Source organism: Rhipicephalus microplus, unplaced genomic scaffold (assembly GCF_043290135.1).
Source record: "Rhipicephalus microplus isolate Deutch F79 unplaced genomic scaffold, USDA_Rmic scaffold_69, whole genome shotgun sequence".
Lineage (NCBI taxonomy): Eukaryota > Metazoa > Arthropoda > Arachnida > Ixodida > Ixodidae > Rhipicephalus > Rhipicephalus microplus.
In genome coordinates, this window is record NW_027464642.1 from 203,277 (window position 1) to 215,381 (window position 12,105).

The 12,105-nt window shown below is 53.2% G+C and overlaps 2 non-coding genes across 2 annotated transcripts; both read left to right on the forward strand.

Annotated features, from left to right (window-relative positions):
* The first annotated feature begins 4,775 nt into the window (after positions 1-4,775).
* TRNAN-GUU (transfer RNA asparagine (anticodon GUU)) lies at positions 4,776-4,852 on the forward strand. The gene has a single exon. It is a non-coding gene; the product is annotated as a tRNA-Asn (tRNA).
* A 5,542-nt stretch (positions 4,853-10,394) lies between these two features.
* TRNAN-GUU (transfer RNA asparagine (anticodon GUU)) lies at positions 10,395-10,471 on the forward strand. Its single transcript has one exon. It is a non-coding gene; the product is annotated as a tRNA-Asn (tRNA).
* Positions 10,472-12,105: the final 1,634 nt, after the last annotated feature.

Below are 12,105 nucleotides of genomic sequence, written 5' to 3' on the forward strand. Positions count from 1 at the left end.
GCTTCTTTTTCTTTGGGCTGATAGCTCTGAAGAAATGTTCTGACGGGGAGGAGGGTGGACCACGACTGTCTCCGTGGCGCAATTGGCTGGCGCGATCGGCTGTGAACCGAAAGGTTGGAGGTTCGAGCCCACTTGGTGGTGGTGCGGCGCTTTTTTTTTCTTTGGGCTGATAGCCTTTGGGATATGTTCTGATGTTGGTGAGAGTGGAGCAGGACTGTCTCCGTGGCGGAATTTGCTAGCGAGATCGGCTGTTAACCGAAAGGTTCGAGGTTCAAGCCCTCCCGGGAGTGGTGTGTTGCTTTTTTCTTTGCGCTGATAGCTTTGAAGATATGTTCTGTTGGTGGTGAGAGTGGAGCACGACTCTCTCCGTTGCACAATTGGCTAGCGCGATCGGGTGTTAACCAAAAGGTTGGAGGTTTGAGCCCACCCGGTGGTGGTGCGGCGCTTTTTTTCCTTTGGGCTGATAGCTCTGAAGAATTGTTCTGACGGTGGTGAGAGTGGAGCATGACTGTCTCCTTGGCGCAATTGGCTAGCGCGATCGGCTGTTAACCGAAAGGTTGGAGGTTCGAGCCCTACCGGGAGTGGTGTGTTGCTTTTTTCTTTGCGCTGATAGCTTTGAAGATATGTTCTGATGGTGGTGAGACTGGAGCACGACTCTCTCCGTGGCGCAATTGGCTAGCGCGATGGGCTGTTAACTGAAAGGTTGGAGGTTCGAGTCCACCCAGTAATGGTATGTTGCTTTTTTTTTCTTTGGGCTGATAGCTTTAAAGATATGTTCTGATGGTGGTGAGAGTGGAGCAGGACTGTCTCCATGGCGCAATTGGCTAGCGCGATCGGCTGTTAACCGAAAGTTTGGAGGTTCCAGCCCACCTGGTGGTGGTGCGGCGCTTTTTTTTCTTTGGGCTGTTAGCTCTGAAGAAATGTTCTGACGGTGGTGAGAGTGGAGCACGACTGTCTCCGTGGCGCAATTGGCTAGCGAGATCGGCTGTTAACCGAAAGGTTCGAGGTTCAAGCCCTCTCGGTAGTGGTGTGTTGCTTTTTTCTTTGCGCTGATAGCTCTGAAGAAATGTTCTGTTGGTGGTGAGAGTGGAGCACGACTTTCTCCGTTGCGCAATCGGCTAGCGCGATCGGGTGTTAACCAAAAGGTTGGAGGTTCGAGCCCACCCGGTGGTGGTGCGGCGCTTTTTTTTCTTTGGGCTGATAGCTCTGGAGAATTGTTCTGACGGTGGTGAGAGTGGAGCACGACTGTCTCGAGGGCGCAATTGGCTAGCGCGATCGGCTGTTAACCGAAAGGCTGGAGGTTCGAGCTCTCCCGGGAGTGGTGTGTTGCTTTTTTTTGCGCTGATAGCTTTGAATATATGTTCTGATGGTGGTGGGAGTGGAGCACGACTGTCTCCGTGGCGCAATCGGCTAGCGTGATCGGCTGTTAACCGAAAGGTTGGAGGTTCGAGCCCACTCGGTGGTGGTGCGGCGCTTTTTTTTCCTTTGGGCTGATAGCTCTGAAGAAATGTTCTGACGGGGGGGAGAGTGGAGCACGACTGTCTCCGTGGCGCAATTGGCTGGCGCGATCGGCTGTTAACCGAAAGGTTGGAGGTTCGAGCCCACTCGGTGGTGGTGCGGCGCTTTTTTTTCTTTGGGCTGAGTGCTTTGAAGATATGTTGTGATGGTGGTGAGAGTGGAGCAGGACTGTCTCCGTGGCGCAATTGGCTAGCGAGATCGGCTGTTAACCGACAGGTTCGAGGTTCAAGCCCTCCCGGGAGTGGTGTGTTGCTTTTTTCTTTGCGCTGATAGCTTTGAAGATATGTTCTGATGGTGGTGGGAGTGGAGCACGACTGTCTCCGTGGCGCAATCGGCTAGCGCGTTCGGCTGTTAACCGAAAGGTTGGAGGTTCGAACCCTTCCCGGGAGTGGTGTGTTGCTTTTTTTCTTTGCCCTTATAGCTTTGAAGATATGTTCTGATGGTGGTGAGAGTGGAGCACGACTGTCTCCGTGGCGTAATTGGCTAGCGCGATGGGCTGTTAACTGAAAGGTTGGAGGTTCGAGCCCACCCGATGGTGGTGCGGCGCTTTTTTTTCTTTGGGCTGATAGCTCTGAAGAAATGTTCTGACGATGGTGAGAGTGGCGCATGACTGTCTCCGTGGCGCAATTGGCTAGCGCGATCGGCTGTTAACCGAAAGGTTGGAGGTTCGAGTTCTCCCGGGAGTGGTGTGTTGCTTTTTTTTGCGCTGATAGCTTTGAAGATATGTTCTGACGGTGGTGGAAGTGGAGCACGACTATCTCCGTGGCGCAATTGGCTAGCGCGACCGGCTGTTAACCGAATAGTTGGAGGTTCAAGCCCACCCGGTGGTGGTGCGGCGCTTCTTTTTCTTTGGGCTGATAGCTCTGAAGAAATGTTCTGACGGGGAGGAGGGTGGACCACGACTGTCTCCGTGGCGCAATTGGCTGGCGCGATCGGCTGTGAACCGAAAGGTTGGAGGTTCGAGCCCACTTGGTGGTGGTGCGGCGCTTTTTTTTCTTTGGGCTGATATCCTTTAAGATATGTTCTGATGGTGGTGAGAGTGGAGCAGGACTGTCTCCGTGGCGTAATTGGCTAGCGCGATGGGCTGTTAACTGAAAGGTTGGAGGTTCGAGCCCACCCGATTGTGGTGCGGCTGTTTTTTTTCTTTGGGCTGATAGCTCTGAAGAAATCTTCTGACGATGATGAGAGTGGAGCAGGACTGTCTCCGTGGCGGAATTTGCTAGCGAGATCGGCTGTTAACCGAAAGGTTCGAGGTTCAAGCCCTCCCGGGAGTGGTGTGTTGCTTTTTTCTTTGCGCTGATAGCTTTGAAGATATGTTCTGTTGGTGGTGAGAGTGGAGCACGACTCTCTCCGTTGCACAATTGGCTAGCGCGATCGGGTGTTAACCAAAAGGTTGGAGGTTTGAGCCCACCCGGTGGTGGTGCGGCGCTTTTTTTCCTTTGGGCTGATAGCTCTGAAGAATTGTTCTGACGGTGGTGAGAGTGGAGCATGACTGTCTCCTTGGCGCCATTGGCTAGCGCGATCGGCTGTTAACCGAAAGGTTGGAGGTTCGAGCCCTACCGGGAGTGGTGTGTTGCTTTTTTCTTTGCGCTGATAGCTTTGAAGATATGTTCTGATGGTGGTGAGACTGGAGCACGACTCTCTCCGTGGCGCAATTGGCTAGCGCGATGGGCTGTTAACTGAAAGGTTGGAGGTTCGAGTCCACCCAGTAATGGTATGTTGCTTTTTTTTTCTTTGGGCTGATAGCTTTAAAGATATGTTCTGATGGTGGTGAGAGTGGAGCAGGACTGTCTCCATGGCGCAATTGGCTAGCGCGATCGGCTGTTAACCGAAAGTTTGGAGGTTCCAGCCCACCTGGTGGTGGTGCGGCGCTTTTTTTTCTTTGGGCTGTTAGCTCTGAAGAAATGTTCTGACGGTGGTGAGAGTGGAGCAGGACTGTCTCCGTGGCGCAATTGGCTAGCGAGATCGGCTGTTAACCGAAAGGTTCGAGGTTCAAGCCCTCTCGGTAGTGGTGTGTTGCTTTTTTCTTTGCGCTGATAGCTCTGAAGAAATGTTCTGTTGGTGGTGAGAGTGGAGCACGACTTTCTCCGTTGCGCAATCGGCTAGCGCGATCGGGTGTTAACCAAAAGGTTGGAGGTTCGAGCCCACCCGGTGGTGGTGCGGCGCTTTTTTTTCTTTGGGCTGATAGCTCTGGAGAATTGTTCTGACGGTGGTGAGAATGGAGCACGACTGTCTCCTTGGCGCAATTGGCTAGCGCGATCGGCTGTTAACCTAAAGGTTGGAGGTTCGAGCCCTCCCGGGAGTGGTGTGTTGCTTTTTTCTTTGCGCTGATAGCTTTGAAGATATGTTCTGATGGTGGTGAGAGTGGAGCACGACTGTCTCCGTGGCGTAATTGGCTAGCGCAATGGGCTATTAACCGAAAGGTTGGACGCTTGAACCCACCCGGTGGTGGTGCGGCACTTTTTTTCCTTTGGGCTTATAGCTCTGAAGAAATGTTCTGACGGTGGTGAGAGTGGAGCACGACTGTCTCCGTGGCGCAATTGGCTAGCGCGATGGGCTATTAACCGAAAGGTTGGAGGTTCGAGCCAACCCGGTGGTGGTGCGGCGCTTTTTTTTCTTTGCCCTGATAGCATTGAAGATATGTTCTGTTAGTGGTGAGAAAAGAGCACGACTCTCTCCGTGGCGCAATTGGCTAGCGCGATCGGCTGTTAACCGAAAGGCTGGAGGTTCGAGCTCTCCCGGGAGTGGTGTGTTGCTTTTTTTTGCGCTGATAGCTTTGAATATATGTTCTGATGGTGGTGGGAGAGGAGCACGACTGTCTCCGTGGCGCAATCGGCTAGCGTGATCGGCTGTTAACCGAAAGGTTGGAGGTTCGAGCCCACTCGGTGGTGGTGCGGCGCTTTTTTTCCTTTGGGCTGATAGCTCTGAAGAAATGTTCTGACGGGGGGGAGAGTGGAGCACGACTGTCTCCGTGGCGCAATTGGCTGGCGCGATCGGCTGTTAACCGAAAGGTTGGAGGTTCGAGCCCACTCGGTGGTGGTGCGGCGCTTTTTTTTCTTTGGGCTGAGTGCTTTCAAGATATGTTGTAATGGTGGTGAGAGTGGAGCAGGACTGTCTCCGTGGCACAATTGGCTAGCGAGATCGGCTGTTAACCGACAGGTTCGAGGTTCAAGCCCTCCCGGGAGTGGTGTGTTGCTTTTTTTCTTTGCGCTGATAGCTTTGAAGATATGTTCTGATGGTGGTGGGAGTGGAGCACGACTGTCTCCGTGGCGCAATCGGCTAGCGCGTTCGGCTGTTAACCGAAAGGTTGGAGGTTCGAACCCTCCCGGGAGTGGTGTGTTGCTTTTTTTCTTTGCCCTTATAGCTTTGAAGATATGTTCTGATGGTGGTGAGAGTGGAGCACGACTGTCTCCGTGGCGTAATTGGCTAGCGCGATGGGCTGTTAACTGAAAGGTTGGAGGTTCGAGCCCACCCGATGGTGGTGCGGCGCTTTTTTTTCTTTGGGCTGATAGCTCTGAAGAAATGTTCTGACGATGGTGAGAGTGGAGCAGGACTGTCTCCGTGGCGCAATTGGCTAGCGCGATTGGCTGTTAACCGAAACGTTGGAGGTTCGAGCCCACCCGATGGTGGTGCGGCGCTTTTTTTTCTTTGGGCTGATAGCTCTGAAGAAATGTTCTGACGGTGGTGAGAGTGGAGCCGGACTGTCTCCGATGCGGAAGTGGCTAGCGCGATCGGCTGTTAACCGAAATGTTGGAGGTTCGAGCCCTCCCGGGAGTGGTGTGTTGCTTTTTTCTTTGCGCTGATAGCTTTGGAGATATGTTCTGTTGGTGGTGAGAAAGGAGCATGACTCTCTCTGTGGCGCAATTGGCTAGCGCGATCGGCTGTTAACCAAAAGGTTGGAGGTTCGAGCCCACCCGGTGGTGGTGCGGCGCTTTTTTTCTTTGGGTTGATAGCTCTGAAGATATGTTCTGGTGGTGGTGAGAGTGGAGCACGACTCTCTCCGTTGCACAATTGGCTAGCGCGATCGGGTGTTAACCAAAAGGTTGGAGGTTTGAGCCCACCCGGTGGTGGTGCGGCGCTTTTTTTCCTTTGGGCTGATAGCTCTGAAGAATTGTTCTGACGGTGGTGAGAGTGGAGCATGACTGTCTCCTTGGCGCAATTGGCTAGCGCGATCGGCTGTTAACCGAAAGGTTGGAGGTTCGAGCCCTACCGGGAGTGGTGTGTTGCTTTTTTCTTTGCGCTGATAGCTTTGAAGATATGTTCTGATGGTGGTGAGAGTGGAGCACGACTCTCTCCGTGGCGCAATTGGCTAGCGCGATGGGCTGTTAACTGAAAGGTTGGAGGTTCGAGTCCACCCAGTAATGGTATGTTGCTTTTTTTTTCTTTGGGCTGATAGCTTTAAAGATATGTTCTGATGGTGGTGAGAGTGGAGCAGGAATGTCTCCATGTCGCAATTGGCTAGCGCGATCGGCTGTTAACCGAAAGTTTGGAGGTTCCAGCCCACCTGGTGGTGGTGCGGCGCTTTTTTTTCTTTGGGCTGTTAGCTCTGAAGAAATGTTCTGACGGTGGTGACAGTGGAGCACGACTGTCTCCGTGGCACAATTGGCTAGCGCGATTGGCTGTTAACCGAAAGGTTGGAGGTTCGAGCCCACCCGATGGTGGTGCGGCGCTTTTTTTCTTTTGGCTCATAGCTCTGAAGAAATGTTCTGACGGTGGTGAGAGTGGAGCACGACTGTCTCCTTGGCGCAATTGGCTAGCACGTTCGGCAGATAACCGAAAGGTTGGAGGTTCGAGCCCACTCGGTGGTGGTGCGGCGCTTTTTTTTCTTTGGGCTGATACCTTTGAAGATATGTTCTGATGGTGGTGAGAGTGGAGCAGGACTGTCTCCGTGGCGCAATTGGCTAGCGAGATCGGCTGTTAACCGAAAGGTTCGAGGTTCAAGCCCTCTCGGTAGTGGTGTGTTGCTTTTTTCTTTGCGCTGATAGCTCTGAAGAAATGTTCTGTTGGTGGTGAGAGTGGAGCACGACTGTCTCCGTGGCGTAATTGGCTAGCGCAATGGGCTATTAACCGAAAGGCTGGACGCTCGAACCCACCCGGTGGTGGTGCGGCACTTTTTTTCCTTTGGGCTTATAGCTCTGAAGAAATGTTCTGACGGTGGTGAGAGTGGAGCACGACTGTCTCCGTGGCGCAATTGGCTAGCGCGATGGGCTATTAACCGAAAGGTTGGAGGTTCGAGCCCACACGGTGGTGGTGCTGCGCTTTTTTTTCTTTGCCCTGATAGCATTGAAGATATGTTCTGTTGGTGGTGAGAAAAGAGCACGACTCTCTCCGTGGCGCAATTGGCTAGCGCGATCGGCTGTTAACCGAAAGGCTGGAGGTTCGAGCTCTCCCGGGAGTGGTGTGTTGCTTTTTTTTGCGCTGATAGCTTTGAAGATATGTTGTGATGGTGGTGAGAGTGGAGCAGGACTGTCTCCGTGGCGCAATTGGCTAGCGAGATCGGCTGTTAACCGACAGGTTCGAGGTTCAAGCCCTCCCGGGAGTGGTGTGTTGCTTTTTTCTTTGCGCTGATAGCTTTGAAGATATGTTCTGATGGTGGTGGGAGTGGAGCACGACTGTCTCCGTGGCGCAATCGGCTAGCGCGTTCGGCTGTTAACCGTAAGGTTGGAGGTTCGAACCCTCCCGGGAGTGGTGTGTTGCTTTTTTTCTTTGCCCTTATAGCTTTGAAGATATGTTCTGATGGTGGTGAGAGTGGAGCACGACTGTCTCCGTGGCGTAATTGGCTAGCGCGATGGGCTGTTAACTGAAAGGTTGGAGGTTCGAGCCCACCCGATGGTGGTGCGGCTCTTTTTTTTCTTTGGGCTGATAGCTCTGAAGAAATGTTCTGACGATGGTGAGAGTGGAGCAGGACTGTCTCCGTGGCGCAATTGGCTAGCGCGATCGGCTGTTAACCGAAAGGTTGGAGGTTCGAGCTCTCCCGGGAGTGGTGTGTTGCTTTTTTTTGCGCTGATAGCTTTGAAGATATGTTCTGATGGTGGTGGAAGTGGAGCACGACTATCTCCGTGGCGCAATTGGCTAGCGCGACCGGCTGTTAACCGAATAGTTGGAGGTTCAAGCCCACCCGGTGGTGGTGCGGCGCTTCTTTTTCTTTGGGCTGATAGCTCTGAAGAAATGTTCTGACGGGGAGGAGGGTGGACCAAGACTGTCTCCGTGGCGCAATTGGCTGGCGCGATCGGCTGTGAACCGAAAGGTTGGAGGTTCGAGACCACTCGGTGGTGGTGCGGCGCTTTTTTTTCTTTGGGCTGATAGCCTTTAAGATATGTTCTGATGGTGGTGAGAGTGGAGCAGGACTGTCTCCGTGGCGTAATTGGCTAGCGCGACGGGCTGTTAACTGAAAGGTTGGAGGTTCGAGCCCACCCGATGGTGGTGCGGCTCTTTTTTTTCTTTGGGCTGATAGCTCTGAAGAAATGTTCTGACGATGAGGAGAGTGGAGCAGGACTGTCTCCGTGGCGCAATTGGCTAGCGCGATTGGCTGTTAACCGAAAGGTAGGAGGTTCGAGCTCTCCCGGGAGTGGTGTGTTGCTTTTTTTTGCGCTGATAGCTTTGAAGATATGTTCTGATGGTGGTGGAAGTGGAGCACGACTATCTCCGTGGCGCAATTGGCTAGCGCGACCGGCTGTTAACCGAATAGTTGGAGGTTCAAGCCCACCCGGTGGTGGTGCGGCGCTTCTTTTTCTTTGGGCTGATAGCTCTGAAGAAATGTTCTGACGGGGAGGAGGGTGGACCACTACTGTCTCCGTGGCGCAATTGGCTGGCGCGATCGGCTGTGAACCGAAAGGTTGGAGGTTCGAGCCCACTCGGTGGTGGTGCGGCGCTTTTTTTTCTTTGGGCTGATAGCCTTTAAGATATGTTCTGATGGTGGTGAGAGTGGAACAGGACTGTCTCCGTGGCGTAATTGGCTAGCGCGATGGGCTGTTAACTGAAAGGTTGGAGGTTCGAGCCCACCCGGTGGTGGTGCGGCGCTTTTTTTCCTTTGGGCTGATAGCTCTGAAGAATAGTTCTGACGGTGGTCAGAGTGGAGCATGACTGTCTCCTTGGCGCAATTGGCTAGCGCGATCGGCTGTTAACCGAAAGGTTGGAGGTTCGAGCCCTACCGGGAGTGGTGTGTTGCTTTTTTCTTTGCGCTGATAGCTTTGAAGATATGTTCTGATGGTGGTGAGAGTGGAGCACGACTCTCTCCGTGGCGCAATTGGCTAGCGCGATGGGCTGTTAACTGAAAGGTTCGAGTCCACCCAGTAATGGTATGTTGCTTTTTTTTTCTTTGGGCTGATAGCTTTAAAGATATGTTCTGATGGTGGTGAGAGTGGAGCAGGACTGTCTCCATGGCGCAATTGGCTAGCGCGATCGGCTGTTAACCGAAAGTTTGGAGGTTCCAGCCCACCTGGTGGTGGTGCGGCGCTTTTTTTTCTTTGGGCTGTTAGCTCTGAAGAAATGTTCTGACGGTGGTGAGAGTGGAGCACGACTGTCTCCGTGGCGCAATTGGCTAGCGAGATCGGCTGTTAACCGAAAGGTTCGAGGTTCAAGCCCTCTCGGTAGTGGTGTGTTGCTTTTTTCTTTGCGCTGATAGCTCTGAAGAAATGTTCTGTTGGTGGTGAGAGTGGAGCACGACTTTCTCCGTTGCGCAATCGGCTAGCGCGATCGGGTGTTAACCAAAAGGTTGGAGGTTCGAGCCCACCCGGTGGTGGTGCGGCGCTTTTTTTTCTTTGGGCTGATAGCTCTGGAGAATTGTTCTGACGGTGGTGAGAGTGGAGCACGACTGTCTCCTTGGCGCAATTGGCTAGCGCGATCGGCTGTTAACCTAAAGGTTGGAGGTTCGAGCCCTCCCGGGAGTGGTGTGTTGCTTTTTTCTTTGCGCTGATAGCTTTGAAAATATGTTCTGATGGTTGTGAGAGTGGAGCACGACTGTCTCCGTGGCGTAATTGGCTAGCGCAATGGGCTATTAACCGAAAGGTTGGACGCTTGAACCCACCCGGTGGTGGTGCGGCACTTTTTTTCCTTTGGGCTTATAGCTCTGAAGAAATGTTCTGACGGTGGTGAGAGTGGAGCACGACTGTCTCCGTGGCGCAATTGGCTAGCGCGATGGGCTATTAACCGAAAGGTTGGAGGTTCGAGCCAACCCGGTGGTGGTGCGGCGCTTTTTTTTCTTTGCCCTGATAGCCTTGAAGATATGTTCTGTTGGTGGTGAGAAAAGAGCACGACTCTCTCCGTGGCGCAATTGGCTAGCGCGATCGGCTGTTAACCGAAAGGCTGGAGGTTCGAGCTCTCCCGGGAGTGGTGTGTTGCTTTTTTTTGCGCTGATAGCTTTGAATATATGTTCTGATGGTGGTGGGAGTGGAGCACGACTGTCTCCGTGGCGCAATCGGCTAGCGTGATCGGCTGTTAACCGAAAGGTTGGAGGTTCGAGCCCACTCGGTGGTGGTGCGGCGCTTTTTTTCCTTTGGGCTGATAGCTCTGAAGAAATGTTCTGACGGGGGGGAGAGTGGAGCACGACTGTCTCCGTGGCGCAATTGGGAGAGTGGAGCACGACTGTCTCCGTGGCGCAATTGGCTGGCGCGATCGGCTGTTAACCGAAAGGTTGGAGGTTCGAGCCCACTCGGTGGTGGTGCGGCGGTTTTTTTTCTTTGGGCTGAGTGCTTTGAAGATATGTTGTGATGGTGGTGAGAGTGGAGCAAGACTGTCTCCGTGGCGCAATTGGCTAGCGAGGTCGGCTGTTATCCGACAGGTTCGAGGTTCAAGCCCTCCCGGGAGTGGTGTGTTGCTTTTTTCTTTGCGCTGATAGCTTCGAAGATATGTTCTGATGGTGGTGGGAGTGGAGCACGACTGTCTCCGTGGCGCAATCGGCTAGCGCGTTCGGCTGTTAACCGAAAGGTTGGAGGTTCGAACCCTCCCGGGAGTGGTGTGTTGCTTTTTTTCTTTGCCCTTATAGCTTTGAAGATATGTTCTGATGGTGGTGAGAGTGGAGCACGACTGTTTCCGTGGCGTAATTGGCTAGCGCGATGGGCTGTTAACTGAAAGGTTGGAGGTTCGAGCCCACCCGATGGTGGTGCGGCTCTTTTTTTTCTTCGGGCTGATAGCTCTGAAGAAATGTTCTGACGATGGTGAGAGTGGAGCAGGACTGTCTCCGTGGCGCAATTGGCTAGCGCGATCGGCTGTTAACCGAAAGGTTGGAGGTTCGAGCTCTCCCGGGAGTGGTGTGTTGCTTTTTTTGCGCTGATAGCTTTGAAGATATGTTCTGATGGTGGTGGAAGTGGAGCACGACTATCTCCGTGGCGCAATTGGCTAGCGCGACCGGCTGTTAACCGAATAGTTGGAGGTTCAAGCCCACCCGGTGGTGGTGCGGCGCTTCTTTTTCTTTGGGCTGATAGCTCTGAAGAAATGTTCTGACGGGGAGGAGGGTGGACCACGACTGTCTCCGTGGCGCAATTGGCTGGCGCGATCGGCTGTGAACCGAAAGGTTGGAGGTTCGAGACCACTCGGTGGTGGTGCGGCGCTTTTTTTTCTTTGGGCTGATAGCCTTTAAGATATGTTCTGATGGTGGTGAGAGTGGAGCAGGACTGTCTCCGTGGCGTAATTGGCTAGCGCGATGGGCTGTTAACTGAAAGGTTGGAGGTTCGAGCCCACCCGATGGTGGTGCGGCTCTTTTTTTTCTTTGGGCTGATAGCTCTGAAGAAATGTTCTGACGATGATGAGAGTGGAGCGGGAGTGTCTCCGTGGCGCAATTGGCTAGCGCGATTGGCTGTTAACCGAAAGGTTGGAGGTTCGAGCTCTCCCGGGAGTGGTGTGTTGCTTTTTTTTGCGCTGATAGCTTTGAAGATATGTTCTGATGGTGGTGGAAGTGGAGCACGACTATCTCCGTGGCGCAATTGGCTAGCGCGACCGGCTGTTAATCGAATAGTTGGAGGTTCAAGCCCACCCGGTGGTGGTGCGGCGCTTCTTTTTCTTTGGGCTGATAGCTCTGAAGAAATGTTCTGACGGGGAGGAGGGTGGACCACGACTGTCTCCGTGGCGCAATTGGCTGGCGCGATCGGCTGTGAACCGAAAGGTTGGAGGTTCGAGCCCACTCGGTGGTGGTGCGGCGCTTTTTTTTCTTTGGGCTGATAGCCTTTAAGATATGTTCTGATGGTGGTGAGAGTGGAGCAGGACTGTCTCCGTGGCGTAATTGGCTAGCGCGATGGGCTGTTAACTGAAAGGTTGGAGGTTCGAGCCCACCCGATGGTGGTGCGGCTCTTTTTTTTCTTTGGGCTGATAGCTCTGAAGAAATGTTCTGACGATGATGAGAGTGGAGCAGGACTGTCTCCGTGGCGCAATTGGCTAGCGCGATTGGCTGTTAACCGAAAGGTTGGAGGTTCGAGCTCTCCCGGGAGTGGTGTGTTGCTTTTTTTGCGCTGATAGCTTTGAAGATATGTTCTGATGGTGGTGGAAGTGGAGCACGACTATCTCCGTGGCGCAATTGGCTAGCGCGATCGGCTGTTAACCGAAAGGTTGGAGGTTCGAGCCCACTCGGTGGTGGTGCGGCACTTTTTTTTTCTT